At 40.3% G+C, this 23,512-nt stretch overlaps 1 protein-coding gene and 1 pseudogene across 1 annotated transcript in view; both read right to left on the minus strand.

Moving 5' to 3' along the window:
* LOC145415103 (putative aarF domain-containing protein kinase 5) overlaps positions 1–23,512 on the minus strand; it is a 443,740-nt gene that overhangs the window by 291,526 nt on the left and 128,702 nt on the right. The window lies entirely within an intron of this gene.
* LOC145415175 (5S ribosomal RNA) lies at positions 18,114–18,232 on the minus strand (annotated as a pseudogene).

Genomic DNA, 23,512 nt, shown 5'->3' on the forward strand with positions numbered 1-23,512 from the left:
GTTTTCCAAAGTCCGCTTGCCTCGAGTGTCACGTCCTTCCCTGCGCTCATCCTCGTCATCGAGAACAACCATCACCTCGTCCAGGAACTTCCGACGATACAGGCGCTTTGTTGCCACGATCACTCCTTGGTCCATGGGTTGAATGAGAGCAGTCGTATTAGGTGGCAGAAACATGCACCTAATACGGCCATTCTCAGCAACCAAGTCCTTGTCGCACGGGTGGGCAGGTGCATTGTCGAGCAGAAGGAGAGCCTTTACCTGGTTGCGAGGGATTCCCAGTGTCTTCGTCTGGTACTGGATGACCTCCTTGACGAAGTGACGGTGAAACCAGTCTTTGAAAATCACAGCTGTGAACCATGCTTTCAAAGAATGGTACCATACGACAAGAAGGACATCCATCACCCCACGAAGGCACCAAGGCTGCTTTGCACGGCCAACAACAACGGGCTTAAGCCGGTGCATGCCGTTAGCACTGGCATAACACAAAGCAGATATCCGTTCCTTAGAAAGCTTGCGGCCAGGTACACGCTTCTCCGTCTCATCGGCTAGAGTGTTCGTTGGCACCGAGCGATAGAATAGGCCAGTTTCGTCTGCGTTATAGACTTGACCGACAGTGAGGCCCTCCCTGTCGATCAAGCCTTTCACCTTGTGCCGAAACTCGTCAACTTCATCCTCGTTAGCGTCCAATGCTTAGCCATGTGCTTTACGGTTAGTAAGGCCATGTCGCAACTTGAACGCGAAGAGCCAACCCTCGGATGCCTTGAAGTCTAGGGCGTCGTGAAGCCTTGCAAACTTTTCAGCAGCAGCCTTCAGCTCCGTTCCACGTACCATCACACCAGCTGCACGTTGCTGTCGGTACCAAATCAACGTGGATCGGTCGATTTCTGCAAACTTGGGGGTAAACATAACCTTCCTTTCCACGTTGCGTTTGCTTCTCGATGAGAAGTCAGCCGTGTACTGCATGAGTTTGTCTCGGGAACGTTTGATATCGAACAAAGTCGACCGGGCCAGGTTAAACTCGCGGAGAATGCGTGAAGAAGACCAACCCGCATCAACTATCTCCAATATCTCCCTCTTCTTTTCCAGAGTCAACACCACTCTCTTCCTTTTCTTAGGTGGCGGGGACATCATCACACACACTAAGAGGAGGGCAGAGAGCAGCAGGAGGCCTTGCAGCAAGTATGGCACCACCACAAAAGCGAGCACGTGGGCAGCCATTGCGAAGAGCGTAGGTCCAGTCGCGGTGAGAGACAGGCGGGAAGTGGGGAGGATGCAGTGGCGCTCTATCGGACATCGGAGGAATGGCGAACCAAAACAATGCTCTCCCGCGGCGCGCGTGGCAAGTTCAAATTACGGACGGCAAAAAATCGATTTTTTTTTTTTAAATTTTTTTGGGTTTTCGGACCATTTTGGGAATGTTGGATCCCAGGACGATAAGGTTCGGTTAGTGGGGATGTTCGGTTATTGGGCGTCCGGATATTAGAGTGATTACTGTATATCTATATATATATAGATAGATATATATATATACCTGTATATATATATATATATATACAGGTATATATATATATATATATATATATATATATATATATACATATATATATAGATATATATAGTTCATCACCCTAGTACGCGCCTATATGGGCGGCAGAGGATGGCGCGTACTAGGAATTTATGTACTCTAAATACAAAAACTTATGGAAAAAATTACATATGGGCAGCACCCTCTTCATGGGCAACCCATGAGACTCCTTTCATGCCTAAGTATTGTACTGTATAGGGATACTATCTAAGACATATTACCTATGTTAAAGTAAACCAACAAGATTATGGCTTTACTAGGTAAATCAACAAGGATATGGCTTAACTATACCAACAAGAATATGGCTGCTCACCTTAACCCAAGAGCACAACAGGTGAATTGTCTCCTGCACCGCTCAGTTTCGGGACAATTTGGAATCAAGTCAATTCGTCGTCACAACAATAACAAGACAATTCGCTGTCATTAACGAAAACAGCTATGGGTGACACTAGAATAATTCAGAGGCGACTACACCGAGGAAGAAGCAAGTTAATTAAACCACCAGTGATGGAGAGTGGAGACTTTCTGTGACCCATTTCCTGGGGAGGATCAAGAGGATGATGCAATGTTTGAGGTGTCAGAAATAGACTTTGAAGGGTTTATGATGAAGTGAATGCATTAGCTAGTGAAAGTGTCGAAAGTGCTGGTGATGACAGTGGTGAGGCAAGTGGTGTGTTGAGTGGTGAAGAAGAGAATTTGCCGTCAAGTCAGTTCGCCATGGACTATTCCCCATCAGGACAATTCGCACCCTGGACAATTCCCCGTCATTCTATAAATACAGTTTAAGCAATATTAATTAATCAATATTTTAATAACCATCACAGTCTATGTTCAATAGAGTAGACTTTGGATAGTATTTATTAGTTGCACCTTTAGTCAATATTGACCAAAGGTGCAACTAATAAGTAATATCCAAAGCCTACGCTATTGAACACTGACTTAAATGAATCCCCCTGAAATACGGTTATTAAAGTATTGATTAACTAATAGTAAGTATACTGACAGGGAATCGTCCATTTTTTGACGGGGAATTGTCTGACAGCGAATTGACTTGATGGCAAGTTGTCTCGGAACCCTAGCGTGCAACTCCTGCACCACTTGACACACCATCTTCCTAACCACTCTAGTCACCAGCACTTTCAACACTTTCACTAGCTAATGCACTCACTTTGTTCATAAACCCTTCAAAGTCTATTTCTGACACCTCAGATATAGCATCATCCTCTTGATCCTCCCCAGGAAATTGCTCATTGACAAGTCTCCACTCTCCATCACTGATGGTTGGTGCTTCTTGGGGGTGGCAATGTCACATACTCAGGGTAAACCCCGGATTTGGGCCACTCATTCCTGCTGTCTCGCCTACTACGAGTTCAATTCGTGTCACTATTAAAAAATTCACTAAAATTTGATAAAAAATAGGTCCTCGTGTACAATAAGGATCACGTACTCTGAACTCGCACACTGTGGGGAAGAACTGTGTGTATATATATATATATATATATATATATATATATGTATAAAAGTAAGTTCTCAAATAACGTGAGGGTTATGTTCCTGGAGAGGTCGCGCTATCTAAAAAAGCGTTATTTAATCATAATTTTCCCATAAGCAATGGTAATATTGGGGGTTAAGTTCCTAGACTCTGGGAAAGTCTACCCATTTGGGAAGTTATGCTACTCTAAACTTAAAAGCAACAATATTAATTTGAAAGAAAATCCACATAAAAAACAAAAACAATATATTTGGGGAAAAGTAAACAACATTTGAGCCCTAGTTGGGCCGAAGCATTGTTTACTTCTCCCCACATACATACAGTACTGTTTACGTTTTTTACGTGGATTTTTTTTTTTTAATTTTGCTTCTTTCATAGCATAATGAAATTTCCTCAACATTATCAATGCACTAGTAGGTCATAGAAACAATACAGTAAAAGCAACATTTTCATTATTGTAAGTAGGTCACAAACAATAACAACACACAGCATCACTTCATCTATGCAACACTTGTCATCTGCTGCTGTCCCTCCTCACCTCACTCTCCAACCTCCAGCCCTCCCCAACCTCCCGCCGCTCCCCCTCCTCGCTCTGCTGTCCTGATATGTAAAGACTTAATTTACCATAATGAAATAAGTACAATATATATATATATATATATATATATTTTCAACTGAATAAATTAAACCATCCCCGAGATGGTCTATCAGCTCGGGACTGTCCAAGGTGCGCGTGGCTAATCTGAAAACATCACATACGTGTAAAGTCGCGTTAAATCGAGAAACCCTTGTTAGTTAAACATATCTCCTTAAATATCTGCTCATGTTAAAACAAAAATGTGCTGTTTAAACTCATGTTAGTTGAGAGGTTATTGCATAAATATATGGAGCCTCTGTGGTACAGTGTGCGTTTCATAAACGGGTGGACCAGGGTTCGCGCCCCACCAGGGTAATAAACTTTGGGAGTGTTCATCCGGCCACGTACTGCATTGGCGGACACAAGGGGTGCTGTGGTTGAACCAGTGTTGCTTACTGTAAAGTATGCTTGCACCCAGTCGGCTTGCGTGGGCCGATTACACTTGGTTCACAGACTACACACACATCCAAAGCCACTCCAACACTACAATTACACTTACAAGCACTTCTCACCCTACATACAATCTCTACCAGACAGCCTAAGCCACTTGGTAGAGATACATTGGCTGTATTGTCCCAACCTCGGTCGGGATAGGCCAGTCCTGCAGTGGATACTCAAACGGCTCATGATATATATATATATATATATATATATATATATATATATATGTATATATATGCAGTAAGCGCCCACAGTGCACGAGTGGATGGGCGGTCCTGGTCCTCGTGCATTATGAAATCAGGCACTGTGAATACATAATCTATGGGAAAAATTATATATGGGTGGTACTCCCTCATACCTTGACATTTTTTTACCCTTAGTGACATAATAAAGGGAAAATTTTTCAGACATACACTACAGATGTACAATAAAAGCTCGATTAACCAGCATCCAATGCATCGGCATATTCATATAACCGGAACGCAAGTTCGATCCGGCATGGGGTCGAAAATATTCCGGATACCGGTCGTCCCCCTAGAATTCTTGATTAGGTGGCGACCATCATCCACTCACTTGATGTAGTTTGCCTACTTCTTCCTTAGCCTTTATCATTCATTTTCTGTGCCTGCCCTCCTCTCTTCCTACAGTCACTACTCGTTTTACGATGGGGTTGCGTCAGATTATACCTCACCGTATAATGATTTTATCGTATATCGGGAGATTGAAACACATTATAAAAGGGGGGGTTCCATCAACTCAACTTCCCAAAGTCACCTACCCAAGCCTGAAACAAAAATGACAACCCACCTTGATTACTTCCTGCGTTGGTTCAAGTTGTCTCCAAGACCAAAACAAACACTACCACACCAATACAGGCAGCGTTACTCACGTACAGTAAATCACTGCAACAACAAACACACTTGCGCAATGTTGGCCTAGAGCTACACGATGTATATGCCTACAGTAGCAAGATGCTTGGCTGAGAGATGAGGATAGCTGGGGGGCACACATGAACGAGTGAAAAAGACAAGGCTTTGAAGGGGTGGCGGGACTGCAACTGAACCAAAACAATGTTCTGCACGCTGGGGCCACCATCTTGCCTGAGACAAGCGATGGTCACCTTGCGTGTGCCTGGTGCTTTGTATGAAATTTTCTGATGGCAATATCGTTATAGCAGGAAATTTATTGTAAATTGGATTTTGGGGTGGAACTTTTCTATTATCGTTGTAGCGAATTATTGTACACTGAATCAAAGTAAAACGAGTAGTGACTGTATTTCTCACATTTTTCCTGTCACTTCTTATTGCTTTTCTTTTCATTACAGGTGGCTTTACATTGAGTGACAGCCCAAATGGTTTCCTGTAAGCCAAGAAACCATTTCCGACACTGAGTGGTAACCATATAACCAAACCATAAGTGCTCCCTATGTGTCAACAAGTGGGTTGGTGGAGGGTAAGTGCCCCTCCCGTTAAAACAAATAACTCAAAGTCAAATGGCCACCCCTTAAGGGATTATGGCGTCTGGCAATAGGTATAGATACTTCTGTGCAGTACAGGATAAACCAGTGTACGCAGCCAAGTTTTCAAAATTATTTTGGCCTGTAACATACACTAAATTTTTCTTTTTAATAATTTTTGGTAATGTTTGCTGGTTTGTGTTCAGTCCTGTACAATTTCTCTTCCTGTCTTTTTGTGTGTATTGTAGTGAACATTCACAATCACTAATCTCTACTCAGGAGTACCAACTTCATACCCCCATATACCCAGGGAAGAAGGGAGGGGGGGACCAAACGAGCTCCACCCGCCTCTACCCCAGCCCCCAACCCTCCCCCATACCCCTACCCCTCCCAGCCCCCCACTCGTCATTCTTAACTGGCAGGTACATCTCAAGCTAACCTCATACTTTACACTCATAGTCACATTACTAATACACAAATATAAAACACTAGGATATGTAAAAAGTATATAATATGACTATGAACACGCTCCTGCAAGAAATTACTGCATTATAACGTTGACAATAAAACAAAAACATTAACAACGGCCATCCCAGGCCTCAGGCACTGGGTGTTTGCGTGCATCCGTGCCTGTGTCTGGGTGTGTTTATGTCTCTGTTTTTCAGTGTGTGTGTGTCTGTATGTATGTGTGTGTGTGTGTGCGTGTGTGTGTTCTTACCTACCCTAATTCTTACCTAATTGTATCTTTACAGGAATGAGTCAAGCTCGTACTGTCCCATGTCTTAAACCATATTTATCGTACATATCCTTAAATCTGTGAATTGTTTTGGCACACACTATTTCATTCGATAGTGCATTCCATTGATCAATTGCTCTGTTTCGGAAACTGAATTTCCTTACGTCTTTATCACCTCTCTTCTTATGCAGTTTTTTGCAGTGTACTCTTGCTGATGCTTCTCCATATGTTAAGTAATCATTTATGTATATTTTCTCCTTCCCTGATATGCACTTATATAGCATTATCATGTCACCTCTTTTCCTTCTCTCCTGTAGTGTTGGTAGATTCAGTTTATTTAGTCTTTCTTCGTAGCTTAGGTCCCTTAAGCTTGGTATCCATCTTGTAGTGGCCCTTTGAACTTTTTCAATCTTGTCAATGTGCTTTTTGAGATGAGGACTCCAGACTACTGATGCATATTCCAGGGTTGGTCTAATGAATGATGTTATTATCCTTCTTAGCATGTCTTCATTTATGTATGTGAATGCTATTCTCATATTGGCAAGCAGTGTATACATGTTCCGTACCTTCTCGCTGATGTGGTCAGCTGGAGATAGTCTGTTATTGACAATCACACCTAGGTCTTTCTCTCTTTCTGATGTGTATAGGGTTTTATTTCCTAATGTGTATAGGGTTTTATTTCCTAACTTATAATCCCAATCAGGTCTTTTTCCACTTTTACCAAACTTGATTACATGACACTTGTCCACATTGAATTCCATTTGCCATGTACTACTCCATTCATGAAGTTTATTTAATTCTTCTTGTAGCTCTTTACAAGAGTCTGTGTTAGTAATTCTCCTTTCTATTTTTGCATCATCTGCAAACATATTCAGATAGCTCTCATTTCCAGTGTTACTGTTTATATCATTTATGTACACTAAAAACATGATTGGTGCCAGCACTGAACCCTGTGGTACTCCACTAGTCACTTCTTTCCATGATAAGTAGTTTCCTCTTAGTACTGTTCTCATTTCTCTTTTTATGAGAAAGTCTTGCATCCAACAAAACAGTTTGCCTCGAATTCCTCCTTGATGGTACAGTTTCCATAAAAGTCTTTGGTGTGGTACTGTGTCAAAAGCTTTCTTGAAATCTAAATAGATACTGTCCACTCATCCTTCCCTTTCCTGTATTGTGTTTGTTACTCTGTCATAGTAGCTCAACAGATTACTAACACATGATTTTCCTTTTCTGAAACCAAACTGTCTTTCTGTTATCATACTGTGTTCTTCTAGATGATTTACCCAAGCTTTTCTTATAAGCTTTTCTAATACCTTGCTTACAACACTGGTCAGTGATACTGGTCGGTAATTGAGTGGATTTTGTCTATTTCCTTTCTTGAATAAGAGGACAATATTTGCTTTTTTCCAAATATCAGGTAATTTACCTTGACTCAAGGATTTCTTGAAAATTAAAAATAATGGTTTACTTAACTCCTTTGCACATTCTCGTGGTACCCAACAAGAAATTTCATCAGGACCACTTGCTTTTCCTCTGTCTAATCTACTTAACTCATCCTGTATTACTTTTTCTGCTATTTGTATATCTGGTAGTATGTGTGGACATGCATGTTCCACATAGTCCCTCTCAAAATTTTTTTCTTCTGTAAAAACTAATTGGAAATTCTTGTTTAGTGCTTCACAAATATCTTTCTCTTGTGTATAAGTGATTCCATCGTCCGTAATCTTTTACTTTGGTTTTCCTTCTGATATAGCTATAAACAGCTTTGACTGATCACTACTTTTATTTATTATATCCTCCTCAAACTGTTTTTGGGCTTCCCTCCTTATTCTTGTATAATCGTTTCTTGCCTGTTTGTAATTATTATACGCCCTTTCACTATTGTGTCTTCTGTATCTATTCCACAACAAATCTCTTCTTTCTTTTTATTTTTTACATTCTGTATTGAACCATTTCTGTATTTTCTTATCTGCTTCTTTGTGCTGTGGGATGTACTTCTGGACTCCTATTTCATAAAATTCACAGAATTTTTTATATACAGTATTTAAATCTTGTCCTCTAAGCTCATTTTCCCAATCAACTTCTAAGAAATACTTCTTTATGTCTTGATAACTTCCCTTTTTATAGTTTAGGCTCTTTTTGTAACTGTCATTGCTGTTTACTATGTCATATGCTATCCTGAAGTTATAATTTAGTACTGCATGATCGCTTTTGCCGAGTGGAGGGTGATATATTAAACTGTCAATATCATTTTCTTGCCTAGTAAATATTAGATCTAGCACTGAAGGTACATCAAGTCCTCTTTTTCTAGTGGTTTCCCTCACATGTTGCTTTACGAAAAACTCTTGCACGAGACCCAGGAGCATCTGGTCCCAACAGCTTTCTTGGCTAATTATATCTAGAGTATTCCAATTTATATTTGTATTAAAATCCCCTGTTAGTATAATTCTTTCTGATTTCTCTTCCATTTTATGTAGTAATGATCTTAAACTCTGAACTGTACTCTCTGCCAGGTCCTCATATTCATCTCTTTCCCATGTGTTTGATCTGGGTAGCATGTACAAATTGGCTACAATTACTTTACCTTCAGATGTGTTGATCTCTACTGCAATCAGTTCTACTTGTGATGGTATATCTAGTTTTATTTCATTGACTTTTAGATTTTTCTTAGTTAATATTATAATTCCTCCTCCTTTTCTTAAATTTCTGTCTCTTTTCCATATATTGTGTTCCTCTAAGTTTAGTATGTCATTGGATATCCTTGGTGTTAATTTTGTTTCAGTTAGGCACATTATTTGTGGTTCATTTTCTCTGACATAATCATTCATCTCCAGTAATTTAGATACCATTCCATCCACATTTGAGTACATCAACTTTATCATATTGTTTATATACTTGTCATGACATGGTTCTACTACCGTCCTCCTTTTTATTCCCTCCTGTTTGTGTACCACTTTCGTACCTACAATCCTATTACTTTGTAAAAAAATTTCTTCTTCTCCTCTTCTGATCTTCCCTCATTTTTTGTTTTTGCTTCCTCCCTTTTCTCTTTCAGTAATTCCAGTTCCTCCTGTGTTAGGCATCTTTTTATCTATACATTTTTGAACTCCTCTTTTTCCATAAGATTCTTTGCATTTTTTAGTATCTCTTCCACAGTGTTTACACTCTGGAAAGTCACCTTTAGAGGTCTTGTCTTGCTTTTCTCGTATTTCCCTAACCTTTTGTGTTCCTCTATGTCTTTACTACAGATTTCCTCTGATACTTCTTTCAGCAAGCTCATTACATTTGCCATCTCCTTTTTGTCTCTTGTGATCTTGTTTTTTACTTCTTCCTCTTCTATACCAGTGATTACTATAGATTTGTTCATATCTACTGAATCTCTGACTAACGTTGGATTGTTTTGGATTATTCTTTTCACTTCCTTTTTAATGCTTTTTTCCTCCACCCTTGTTTCTAAGTCTTTCTTTACTTTCACCATTTCAGCATACGTGGTTTCCACATCATTTTTGTAGCTTTGCACAGCTTCATTCACCTGTGTTATCTTCTCCTCAATATCACTGCTCTGGTCTATAAGACTGCTTACTTGCCTAATTGTCTCTGTGTCATTTCTGAACTCTTCCATAACACTCTCGTGATTGACTACTATACTTGCCATTTCACTCATTTTCTTCCTAAGTGTACTCAATTCCACTGTTAGTTCACTGATGGTTGTGTCTTTCTTGTTGGCCTCCCTTCCTAGTTTCTCTATTTCTTCCTTTTGCAAGTGCATCTGCTTCTTTATTTCATCAATTTCATTTTTGAGAGCCATTTCTAGTTTGTGTACACGTTCAACCAGTCTACTGTGAGTCTCCACTTCAACCAGTTCTTGGTAGAAATCATCATTTTGCTTTTTACCTTTATCCCTTTTCTTTTCCAAATTTGCTTTACTAAAGCATGTATCCATTTTGCAATACTAAAAGTACAGAGTATGTACTTACAATCCCCATGTTGCTGTAGTCTAAAAAAACCTCAGCTGACTCAGCACATTCTTTCGTCTTGGTTCTCTTTCCTGTTTGAACAAGTCTTGTTTAAACTTATTATATTTTTCCTTTTAATAATGAAAAATCATTTAGTCTAACCTGGTACAAAGCCTAACTCATACAAAGATACTAATTTAGGTAATGCCACTGGCCGTGTTGGTTCGGTGCGGAGCGCCGATGTCGCACGTCTGCCTCGATTGACTCCCTGTGTGTGTGTGTGTGTGTGTGTGTGTGTGTGTGTGTATTTACCTAGTTGTGATACAGTATACAGGAAATGAGCTACGCTCGTGGGGTCCCGTCTCTGTTTCTCAATGTCAAATTTTGCTATAACCCGCACTGTCCCGGCGACGTGAATTAGCGTCCACACATGATGTGCACTCATGTCCCGGCGACGTGAATTAACGCAGCAACATTGCTAGGTCCCTAATTTGCACAATTTTCAATTTTCGCGGGTGATTTTTGGCACGTATACACAGGACACCTTCCTCTATTCCTCTACAAGATGCCAAGCAGGGACAATGCCTTACACCGCATAACCTCTCCCCCCCTCCCTGCACGCCATTGTCTCAGCAATTCACCTGTTACCAGTGACCTGGCCAATAAAGACATTCAGGGCCAGAGTGATTCCCCAATCGATGAAAATGTGGAGGACAAAGTTTACATAGCATTAGAGGAAGAAACAGTCAGAAATGATGATCAGGTAATGTGGGAAAAAAAGGTCATGAATGGTGATTTAGTGAGTGAAACAATGCTTATAATGCCTATATTACTGTTTGAAAACCAATATACTCTTGTACTACATATAAATTCGTACCAAGTAAGTAAATAAATACTGTTTATGAGTGGATAAAATAGTTATCCTCCCATAGAACTAATTTTCTTTGGTGCCAGCCTGTTAGAAAACCCAGTCAGGTAAGGAAGTACACGTACCTAAATCGAGTATTTTAAACCTCAGGTGAGCGATTTCTCTATGAATTTTCGATGTTTCTCACTAAAAGCGGATGTTTGAGCCAAAAAAAAAAAAAAAAAAAAAAAAAAGGTCCAAAAATGTCGGGAGTGAGGCGTACCAATGCCCAGAAAACGTCGGGATGGGGAGGGTTAAACTCATTCAAGTTTTTAGACTGGACGATCTCTTTGTCCAGGTTATTCCATAAGTCTATACATCTATAAGGAAAACTATATTTCTTGATATCCTTCAAGCAGCTTGGCTTCTTCAGTTTCATTCCGTGTCCTCTTGTTACTCTCTTATCCCATAAAAACGATCATCTCTGTCAATTTTATCTACTCCCATCATGGTCCTGAACAATGCAATCATGTCGCCCTTCTCTCTCCTTTCCTCTAGGGAAGGCAAATCCAGCTTTTCCAGCCTCTCTCTGTATGACAGATCTGCCAGACTGGGGACCATCTTAGTTGCAGTTCTTTGTATTCTTTCAATCTTGTTTATATCTTTCCTTTTGTGTGGGGACCACACTACTGCTGCATATTTTAACCTGGGACGGATCATGGTCACTATCAATTTCTTCATCATCTCATCCATGTAATGAAATGCTACTCTTATGTTAGTCAGAAATTTATACGTCCCTCTAACTGTCTTGTTAATATATTTTTCAGGAGATAAACTATCCTGGACCAGCACTCCCAAATCTTTCTCTTCTCTCACTTTTGTGATAGGTTCATTACCCATCATATAATTCTGTGATGGCCTCTTGGTACTTTTACCCAGTTCCAATATTTTACACTTCTTTGCATTGAATTTCATTTCCCACTTCTGGCTCCAATCATGTATCCTATCCAGATCCTCCTGCAGCATTTTACAGTCCTCCTCTGCCTCTACCTTCATCAGGATCTTTGCATCATCCGCAAACAGACTTGCATAACTGTTCACTCCCTCTACCATATCATTAATGTAAATCAGGAACATTACTGGTGCCAACACAGACCCCTGGGGGACTCCAATTGTCTCTTCTTTCCATCCAGCCATCCTGTCCTTTATTACTGTCCTCATTTGTCTGTTTCTCAAAAAGTCTCTCATCTATTTCAGGAGGTTTCCCTTCAGTCCTCCTATATGTTCTAGTTTCCACAATGGTCTCTTATGGGGTACCTTGTCAAAGGCCTTTTCCAAATCTAAATACACACAATCCACCCAACTATCTCTCTCCTGTAGCACGTCAATTGCTCTTGAGTAAAAGCTCAACAAGTTGGAAACACATGACCTTCCACTTCTGAATCCAAATTGACTATCAGCCAAAATATTCAACTCTTCCAGATATTTCATCCATCTATCTTTCAGGATTCTCTCACACAATTTTGCAACCATGCTGGTTATGGACACTGGTCTATAATTCAGGGGTTCTTCCTTGTTTCCTCCCTTATAAACTGGTACCACATTTGCCCTCTTCCATTCTTGAGGCACTTTCCCCTCTTCCAGAGAACACACAATTAAACCTTGAATCTTATCCGCCAGTTGTTCTCTGCATTCTTTCAGTACCCAATTTGAGATTCCATCTGGTCCTGGGGTTTTCCTTACATCCTGAGTTTCCAGTAATTTATACACTTCCTGTACCTCCACTTTTATATCTTTCATCAATACATTTGTAGTCACACCCTCCCCTTCCACAAACTCACTTTCATTGGTGAAAACTGACTGGAAACGTTTGTTCATTATTTCAGCTTGCATTGCCACATCTTTATACACCTCTCCATCTACTTTCAGTTTGGTGATTCCTTCCTTTTGTTTCAATTTGCCATTGACAAATCTATAAAACAGTTTGGGTTCATCCTTGCATTTGTCTATTATACCTTTTTCAAAATTCCTTGCTTCCTCTCTACGTATCCTTGTATATTCATGTCTAGTACTTTTACATTATTCCTTTGTTCTGTTATTACCTCTCTTCCTCTAGCTGTTCCATGCCATGTCCCTCTCTCTTTTTTGCTATCAAACACCTTCTATTAAACCACTCCTTCTTCCTGTGTTCTTTCTCCCTTACTCTTGGCACATAATTTTCCACTCCCAAATTATAGAGGTCTAGAACGATTTCCCACTTCCTCTGTATCTCTCCTGTTTCCCTGAATTTTCTCCAATCTGCACTTTCAAAGAATTTTCTCAATCCTGTAAAGTTTGCTTTCCCAAAGTTGTATCTTCCCTGCCTATAAAACTTGCCTCTTGGCACAGAGTTCCCTATTATCATCTGGAACTCAATGACCACATGATCACTTTTTCCTATAGGACAAAGATATTTCAAGGATTCTATTACATTAGGTTCTTTGGTTAGAAATAAATCTAATCTTGCTTGTGTGTCCTCACCTCAGAATCTTGCCTCTCCTTTGACCCACTGTGTCATCACATTGTTCACTGATATATTTAACAATATAGTGCCCCACGAATCTTAACCGTCTCCCGAGTCCCACTCCTCCCAGTTCATCTGTTTACAATTAAAGTCCCCCATTAAAATTATATTGCTGTTTTTCTCAATTACTTTCTGTAAATAATTAGCCATATCTGACAACACCTCCTGGTATTCATCATCATTCCATGCTTTTGTCTTAGGGGGAACATATACTACTGTCATATCTCTCCCACCATTCTCTCCAGTTTCTAGTTTCACATTTATCACTTCAGCCCTACCCTCTCCCATTTCCACAGTATCAACATTTATGTTGTTCTTCACTCCTCTTCCCATTTATTCTTTTCTGCTTCTCCATAGCATGTATTTACCATCTCCCATATGGACATTAACATCCTCTCTTAACTTAGTCTCTACAAAGCACGTAACATCAGGTTCACGAACCCTCAAGAAGTCATTGATTTCCAGCCTAGCCAATATTAAACCATCAACATTAGTGTATGCCACTTTCAAATTCTTGTTGTTGTTTTTTATACCCTCTTCTCTCCTTCTCTCCGTCGGTACCACTTCCTCAATTTCTGATCCATAACTCTCCAGTAAAACACTGTCTTCTCTTCCTCCATTCTCTGTTCATTTTTTCCCTTTGCTTCCTTTACTAACTCCTTTATTTTAGCTCTTTCTTCCCCATTTGCATCTCTCCTTATCCAAACATTTTTGAACTCCTCTTTGTTTGATAATTTCCATGTTCTATTGATCATTTCATTTACCATTACCTGGGACTTAAACTTTACCTTCAATTGCCTTGCCCCTCCTTCCTCGTACTTTCCTAACCTAAACACTTCTCCAAACATTTTTGAACCCCTTTTTGTCTGATAATTTCCATGTTCTATTGATGATTTCATTTACCATTACCTGGGACTTAAAGTTTACCTTCAATGCCCTCGCCCCTCCTTCCTTGTACTTTCCTAACCTAGACACTTCTTCAATCTCTTCTTGAGCTTCGTTGTTACCCTCCATAACTACAGTACTGATATTTCTTTAACCGTACTCAGTTCTTCTTTCTCTCATTCTGATCTTAATGTCATACGTGTGTGTGTGTGTGTGTATTTACCTATTTGTATTTACCTATTTGTAGTATACAGGAATTGAGCAATGTTTGTGTTATCCTGTCTCCATATCCACATTTATCAAGTCTACCTTTACACACATGAATGTTTTTCTCATGCACCACCTCTTTGTCTAAGTCGTTCCAAATATTTAAGTATTTACCTAATATACCTAATTGTGATATACACGGAATGTACTATGCTCGTTGGTTTCCGTCGCTGTTTCTCAATAAGTCAAATTTAGCTTTAAACTCATTTAAGTTTTTAGACTGGACAATCTCTTTGTCCAGGCTATTCCATAAGTCTATACTTCTGTAAGGAAAGCTACATTTCTTGAAATCCTTCAAGCAGCTTGACTTTTTCAATTTCATTTCATGTCCTCTTGTTGCTCTCTTATCCCATACAAACAGATCTTCTTTGTCAATTTTATCTACTCCCATCATGGTCCTGAACACTGCAATCATGTCTCCCCTTTTTCTCCTTTCCTCTAAGGAAGGCAAATCCAGTTTTTCCAGCCTCTCTCTGTATGACAGGTCTGTCAGACTGGGGACCATCTTGGTTACTGTTCTTTGTATTCTCTCAATCTTGTTTACATCTTTCTTTTTGTGTGGGGACCACACTACCGCTGCATATTCTAACCTGGGGCGGATCATGGCCACTATCAATTTTTTCATCATATCCTCATCCATATAATGAAATGCTACTCTTATGTTAGTCAAGAGTTTATAAGTCTCTCCAACTATCTTGTTAATATGCTTTTCTGGTGACAAACTATCTTGGACCAGCACTCCCAAATCTTTCTCTTCTCTCATTTTTGTGATTAATTCATTACCCAACAAATAATTCAGTGATGGCCTCCTGGTACTTTTACCCATTTCCACTATTTTACATTTCTTTACATTAAATTTCATTTCCCACGTCCGGCTCCAATTGTGTATCCTATCCAAATCCTCCTGCAGTATATTACAATCCTCCTCAACCTCTACCTTCCTCAAGATCTTTACATCATCAGCAAACAGACTTGCATAACTGTTCACTCCATCTACCATATCATTTACGTAAATCAGGAACATTACTGGCGCCAACACCGAGCCTTGAGGGACTCCACTTGTTACTTCCCTCCATCCAGACATCCTATCCTTTATTACTGTCCTCATTTGTCTGTCTCTCAAAAAGTCTCTCATCCATTCCAGAAGTTTCCCCCTCAGTCCTCCTATATATTCTAGGTTCCACATTAGTCTCTTATGAGGTACCTTGTCAAAGGCCTTCTCTAAAGTCTAAGTACACACAATCCACCCAACCATCTCTCTCCTGTACCACGTCAATCGCTCTTGAGTAAAAGCTCAACAAGTTAGAAACACATGACCTTCCACTTCTGAATCCAAACTGACATTCAGCCAAAATATTCATCTCTTCCAGATATTTTATCCATCTGTCTTTCAGGATTCTCTCACACAATTTTGTGACCATGCTGGTTAGAGACACTGGTCTATAATTCAGGGGTTCTTCCCTGTTTCCTCCCTTGTAAATTGGTACCACATTTGCCCTCTTCCATTCTTGTGGCACTTTCCCCTCTTCCAGTGAGCATACAATTAAACTGTGAATTTTATCCGCCAGTTGTTCTCAGCATTCCTTCAGTACCCAATTAGAAATTCCATCAGGTCCTGGGGCTTTCCTTACACCTTGAGTTTCCAGTAATTTATACACTTCCTGTACCTCCACTTTTATATCTTTTATCACCGGAACATTTCTAATCACTCCCTCCCTTTCCACAAGCTCTTTTTATTTAGTGAAAACTGACTGTAAACGTTTGTTCATTATTTCTGCTTGCATTGCCGCATCCTTAAAGACCTCTCCTTCTACTTTCAATTTGGTGATTCCTTCCTTTTGTTTCAGTTTGCCATTAACAAATCTATAAAACAGTTTGGGTTCATCCTTGCATTTGTCTATTATACCTTTTTCAAAATTCCTTTCTTCTTCTCTACGTATTCTTGTGTATTCATTTCTTGTTCTTTTATATTCTTCCTTTGTTCTGTTGTTACCTCTCTTTCTCCAAGTGTTCCACGCCTTATCTCTCTCTTTTTTTGTTATCATACACCTTCTATTAAACCACTCCTCTTTCCTGTTTTCTTTCCCTCTTACTCTTGGTACAAATTTTTCCACTCCCAAATTATAGAGGTCTAGAAAGATATCCCACTTCCTCTGTATCTCTCGTTTCTCTGAATTCTCCAATCCGCATTTTCAAAAAAGTTTCTCAATGTGTGTGTGTGTGTGTGTGTGTGTGTGTGTGTGTGTGTGTGTGTGTATTTACCTAGTTGTGATATACAGGAAATGAGCTATGCTCGTGGGGTCCCGTCTCTTTTTCTCATTAAGTCAAATTTTGCTTTAAACTCGTTTAAGTTTTTAGACTGGACGATCTCTTTGTCCTGGCTGTTTCACAAGTCAGTGCATCTATATGGAAAGCTATATTTCTTGATATCCTTCAAACAACTTGGCTTTTTCAGTTTCATTCCATGTCCTCTTGTTACTCTCCCATCCCATACAAACAGATCATTTTTGTCAATTCAATCTATTCCCATCATGGCCCTGAACATTGCAATCATGTCTCCCCTTTCTCTCCTTTCTTTTAGTGTAGGCAGGTCCAGCTTTTCCAGCCTCTCTCCGTAGGACAGATCTGCCAGGCTGGGGACCATCTTGGTTGCTGTTCCCTCAATCTAATTTATGTCTTACTTCTTGTGTGGGGACCACACTACTGCCGCATATTCCAACCTGGGGCAGATCATGGCCACTATAAATTTTTTTATCATTTCCTCATCCATGTAATGGAATGCCACTCGTATGTTAGTCAAGAGATTGTATGTCTCTCCATCTACCTTGTTAATGTGTTTTTCCGGTGACAAACTATCCTGGACCAGCACTCCCAAATCTTTCTCTTCTCTCTCTTTTTTGAGTGGTTCATTACCCATCATATAATTCAGTGATGGCCTCTTGATACTCTTATCCATTTCCAATATCTTACATTTTTTTGCATTAAATTTCATTCCCCACATCTGGCTCCAACCTTGGATCTAATTCAGGTCTTCCTGCAGCATTTTCCAGTCTTCCTCGACTTCTACTCTCCTCAAGATCTTTTCATCATCAGCAAACATACTTGCGTAACTGTTCACTCCATCTACAATATTCATTCATTCATTGCCAGACGCCATGTATCCCAAACGGGGTGGCCAAGGGCTTAGAGTTAATTGTTTTACAGGGAGGAGCACTAATCCTCCACCAACCCCACTTGACACGTAGGGATGCCAACAGCATCTGGTGTTCCCAGGCGGTCACCCATTCAAGTACTAACCAGACCCAACGTTGCTTAACTTCGCTGATCAGACGGGAAGCGGTGTACTCAACGTGGTATGTCTACCATATCATTTACATAAATCAGGAACATTACTGGCGCTAACACTGAGACCTGTGGGACTCCACTTGTTACTTCCCTCCATCCGGACATCTTGTCCTTTATTACTGTCCTCATTTGTCTCTCTCTCAAGAAGTCACACATACGCTCCAGGTTTCCCTTCAGTCCTCCTATGTGTTCCAATTTCCACATTAGTCGCTTGTGGGGTATATGCTTTCTCCAGATCTAGATACACACAATCCAACCAGCTGTCTCTCTCCTGTAACATGTCAATCACTTCTGAGTAAAAGCTCAACAAGTTGGAAACACATGACCTTCCACTTCTGATTCCAAACTGGCTCTCAGCCAATATGTTCATCTCCTCCAGATATTTCATCCATCTGTCTTTCAGGATTCTCTCGCATAATTTTGCAACTACGCTGGTCAGGGACACTGGTCTATAATTCAGGGGTTGTTCCTCCTTGTTTCCTCTCTTATAAATTGGTACCACGTTGGCCATCTTCCATTCCCGAGGCACTGTCCCTTCTTCCAGAGAATACACAATTAAATCGTGAATCTTATCCGACAGTTGTTCTCTACACTCTTTCAGTACCCAGGTAGAGATTCCATCTGGTCCTGGGGCTTTCCTTACATCTTGAGTTTCCAGTACTTTATAAACTTCCTGCACTTCCACTTTTATATCTTTTATCACTACATTTCTAGTCACACCCTCCCCCTCACCAAAGTCCCTTTCTTTTGTGAAAACTGATTCGAAACACTTGTTCATAATTTCAGCTTGCATTGCCGCGTCTTTGTAGACCTCTCCTACTTTCAGTTGGGTGATTCCTTCCTTTTGTTTCAATTTGCTATTAACAAATCTAAAACAATTTGGGTTCTTCCCTACATTTGTCAATTATACCATTTTCAAAGATTCTCTCTTCCTCTCTGCGTTTTCTTATATATTCATTTCTAGTTCTTTTATATTCATCCTTTGATTTATTATTACCTCTCTTTCTCCATTTGTTCCATGCCATGTCCCTTTCTTTTTTTGCTATCATGCACCTTCTGTTAAACCAATCCTTTTTCCTGTTTTCTTTCCCACTTACTCTTGGAACATGTTTCTCCACTCCCGAATTATAGATATCTAGAAAGATATCCCACTTCCTCTGCGTCTCTCTTGTTTCTCTGAATTTTCTCCAATCCATGTTGTCAAAAAATTTCCTCAATCCTGTAAAGTTTGCTTTCCCATAGTTGTATCTTCCCTGTCTATAAAACTCATCTCTTGGCACCATGTTCCCTTTTATCATCTGGAACTCAATGACCACATGATCACTTTTTCCTATAGGACACTGATATTTTAAATTTTCAACTACATCAGGTTCTTTAGTTAGTAGTACATCTAATCTTGCTGGCATGTCGTCTCCTCTGAATCTAGTCTCCTCTTTGACCCATTGGGTCATTACATTACACACTGCAATATTTAACAGTATAGTGCCCCATGAATGTTCATTGCTTTCCAAGTCCCATTCCACCCAGTTCACTTCTTTACAGTTGAAATCCCCCATCATAATTATGTTATTGCTTTTCACAATGACTTTCTTGAGATAGGTAACCATATCTGACAACATCTCCTGATATTCATCGTCCTTCCATGCCCTTGTCTTAGGGGGAACGTGTACCACTGCGATGTCTCTCTTGCCATTCTCTTCATTTTCTAGTTTCATATTTTTCACTTCAGCCTTACCCTTTCCCAGTTCCACATTGTCCACACTGATGTTGTTCTTCACCGCTATCATCACTTCTCCTCCCGTTTTTTCTTTTCTGTCTCTTCTCCACAGTTTGTATTTGCCATCTCCCATATGGATGTCAATATCCTCTCTTAACTTGGTCTCTAGAAAGCACATGATATCTGGTTCGTCAATCCTCATGTAATCATTGATTTCTAACCTTGCCGATATTAAACCGTCAACATTAGTACAGTATATATATGCCACTTTCCACCTTTTTTCATTGGTCTTTATTTCCTCTTCTCTCCCTCTCTCCGTCGGTACCACTTCCTCAATTTCTGATCCATAACTCTCCAATAAAACACTGTCTTCTCTTCCTCTGTTCTCTGTTCGTTTCTTGCCTTCGCTTCCTTTAATAGCTCCTTTACCTTAGCTCTTTCTTCCTCATTTGTGTCTCTCTCCTTATCCACACATTCTTCAGCTCTTCCTTTTGTGATAATTTCCATTTTCTGTTTATAATTTCATTTACTATTCCCTGAGACTTAAACTTTAAGTGGCCTCGCCCCTCCCTCCTCGTACTTTCCTAGCCTACACACTTATTCAATCTCTTCTTGAGCTTCATTGTTACCCTCCATAACTACTGATAATATCTCTTTTACCTTATTCAGTTCTTCTCTTTCCCTTTCTGACCTTACTGTCATCCGTTTTTCGTTTCATCCTGAAATTATCACGCATTTTTCTTGTCTGCTACATCCCTGACTAAAGATTTCCTACTTCTTAGTACCCTAACCACTTCCTCTTCCACCCTGCTTTGTTGTTCTATAATCTTCAGATTTATATTTCCTTCCTCCTGGATTTTCTTCCACCCCTTGTGCTGCTCCTTGATTTCCTTAATATGTTAATCATGCATCCTTGACTTTGATTCATGCTCATCTAGTTTACTTTTCATCTTATCCCTTTCTTCTTGCAACCTCTTATTTTCTTCTTGAGCTGTTTTATTTCATTAAAGGCAGAAGGGAAAGAGGTTGTATGCGGCTTTCATGGATTTGGAGAAAGCATATGACAGGGTGGATAGACAAGGATTGTGGAAAGTATTAAGAATATATGGAGTAGATGGGAAGTTGTTGAATGCTGTGAAGAGTATGTATGATGGTGTGAAGGCTGCAGTGCGTGTGGATGGTGAACTAAGTGAATTTTTCTCTTTGAAAGTTGGTTTGAAACAGGGATGTGTCATGTCTCCATGGTTGTTCAATCTGTACAGGGATGGGGAAATAAAAGAGGTACAAGGTAGGGTAGTGGATGTTGGAGTGGCCCTGGTGAGAGAGGATAGTGTTTGGAAACTCCCTGTACTGTTGTTTGCAGATGATACTGTGTTGTTGAGTGAAGACGAAGGGGAGCTGCAAGGCTTGGTGGATGAGTTTGAGAGAGTGTGTAAGAAACGGAATCTAAAGGTGAATGTAGGGAAGAGTAAAGTGATGGTCTTTGAGAGAGGTGAAGTTAGTGAATGTACGGCGAGGTTGGATGGTGAGGAATTGGAAAATGTGAGTACGTTTAAGTACTTGGGTAGTGTGATCAGTAAGGATGGAGGTTTGGAGGGTGAAGTGCTTGAAAGGGTACAGCAGGGAAGAAAGGTTGCTGGTTCTTTGAAAGCAGTGATAAGAAACATGGAAGTGAGCATGGAAGTGAAAAAGTTACTACATGACAGTATTGTGATACCAACTCTAACGTACGGAAATGAAGCTTGGACATTGTTGGAAGGACACAAGTCAAGAGTGAGAGCAGTGGAAATGAGTTATTTAAGAGGAGCCTGTGGAGTCACGTGGAGAGACAGGCTGACGAATGAGGATATAAAGGAGCGTTGAGGTGTGGATGTGGATGTGATAGGAAGCGTTATGAGGAACACACTGAGGTGGTTTGGCCATGTGGAGAGGATGGAGGGTGAAAGACTGACGAAGAGAGTGTATGTGAGTGAAGTGGAGGGGGGAAGAGGGAGGGGGAGGCCGAGGATGAGATGGAGGGATGGGGTGGAGAGGTATATGAGAGAGGGGGGTGTGAGTTGGGAGCAGGGCAGTGAAATGGCGGGGTACAGGGCGACTTGGAAGCGATTTGTTTGTGGCCACCCCAAACGGGATTGAGGCGTTGGCAATAGATAGATAGATAGATAGATTCATTACTCAGTTTTAATTCTGTAACTTGCCTTTCTTGGTCAACAGTATGTGAACAGACGTAATCCAACTTGCACTTAAGTATCTTAATCTCTTTACCCTGTTTTACAGTCCGTTCCTGCAACTCTTTAATTATTAACCATACCTTCTTTAATTCCTGGACATTCCTCTCTGGCATTTTCTCACTCCTGCAACTCTTGTTAGATTCAATTTAACACTTCCTTCACCTTTATCCTCATCGGTAAAGCCCTCAAATTCTCAACCATCAAGTGTAAACAAAGAGCTACCTCCTTCCACCATAATGCAACCTACAAACACTTTACACTTTCACTGTATTTTATACTCTTGTTGGACCAAAATTCGCACTTTATTCACTATTACCAGACAGAACCACCATTCACTTATTCATTTTCATAATCACAATAGGCTGGGTTCCTTTTCGCCACTGGTTCAGCGATTAATTCCCCACGGTCCACAAAGAGCTCCATCTCCATCGGTGACCTGTGTGTGTGTGTGTGTGTGTGTGTGTGTGTGTGTGTTTGCAAAGAAGTGCACCCAACACAGGAGGTCTGAGGTGGCCGTTGTTAATGTTTTTCTTTTATGTCAACGTCATAATGCATTAATTTCTTGCTGCAACATGTTGATAGTTATATTCTTTTAACATATCCTAATGTTCTTTGTTTGTATTAGTAGTGGGACCAAGAGTGTTAAGCACGATATCAGCTTGAGATGTAACTGCTAGTTAAGAATGATGGGTGGGGTGGGGGGTTGGGTAGGGGTTTGGAGAATGGTAGGGAGCTGGTGCAGTGGTGTGTGGAGTTCAATTTGTCCCCCCCTCCCCTCTTCCCTGGGTATTCTGAGGTAGGAAGGGAGCACCACTGAGAAGATATTACTGTAATGAGCATGAGTGTACCTGTACTGCATCTTACCTGTACTGTATCTAATACTGAATAATGTCCTTTATGAAATAAAGTCTCAAGTTTGGTACTATTTCATTTGTTTGACCTCCCAGAAAATTTCTAAGAGGAAATTTTGATTATCCAGAAAATTCCATATCCGGAACGGAAGAATCCCCATGCATTCCGGTTAATCAAGCCTGTACTGTAGCTACAATAACAAAAATATGGTAAGTCACTTTAACAACAGTAGACAACAGGCCTGATGGACTTTAATAACAGGGGTTCTGAGGCACGGCAACACACTTACAGTGCCCCTGCCACCATCCCCACCAGACCACGCTTGTTTAACGGTTGCCAGCATTGTAACTTTCCAGGCTTTGACAAAGAAATTTACAGTGTGTCAAAAGTTACATTTCTTCCAGAATGCAGCAACATTCATTATGGTGGGGGTTGCAGGTATACCAGATAAAGCAGGATGGTCAGGTGGGGCTGTGGAGGTGGAGGGGGAGGCGACTGGTGA

The sequence above is a fragment of the Coenobita brevimanus genome, chromosome 101 (genome assembly GCF_032717465.1).
Source record: "Coenobita brevimanus isolate Jiangsu-jjx chromosome 101, ASM3271746v2, whole genome shotgun sequence".
Lineage (NCBI taxonomy): Eukaryota > Metazoa > Arthropoda > Malacostraca > Decapoda > Coenobitidae > Coenobita > Coenobita brevimanus.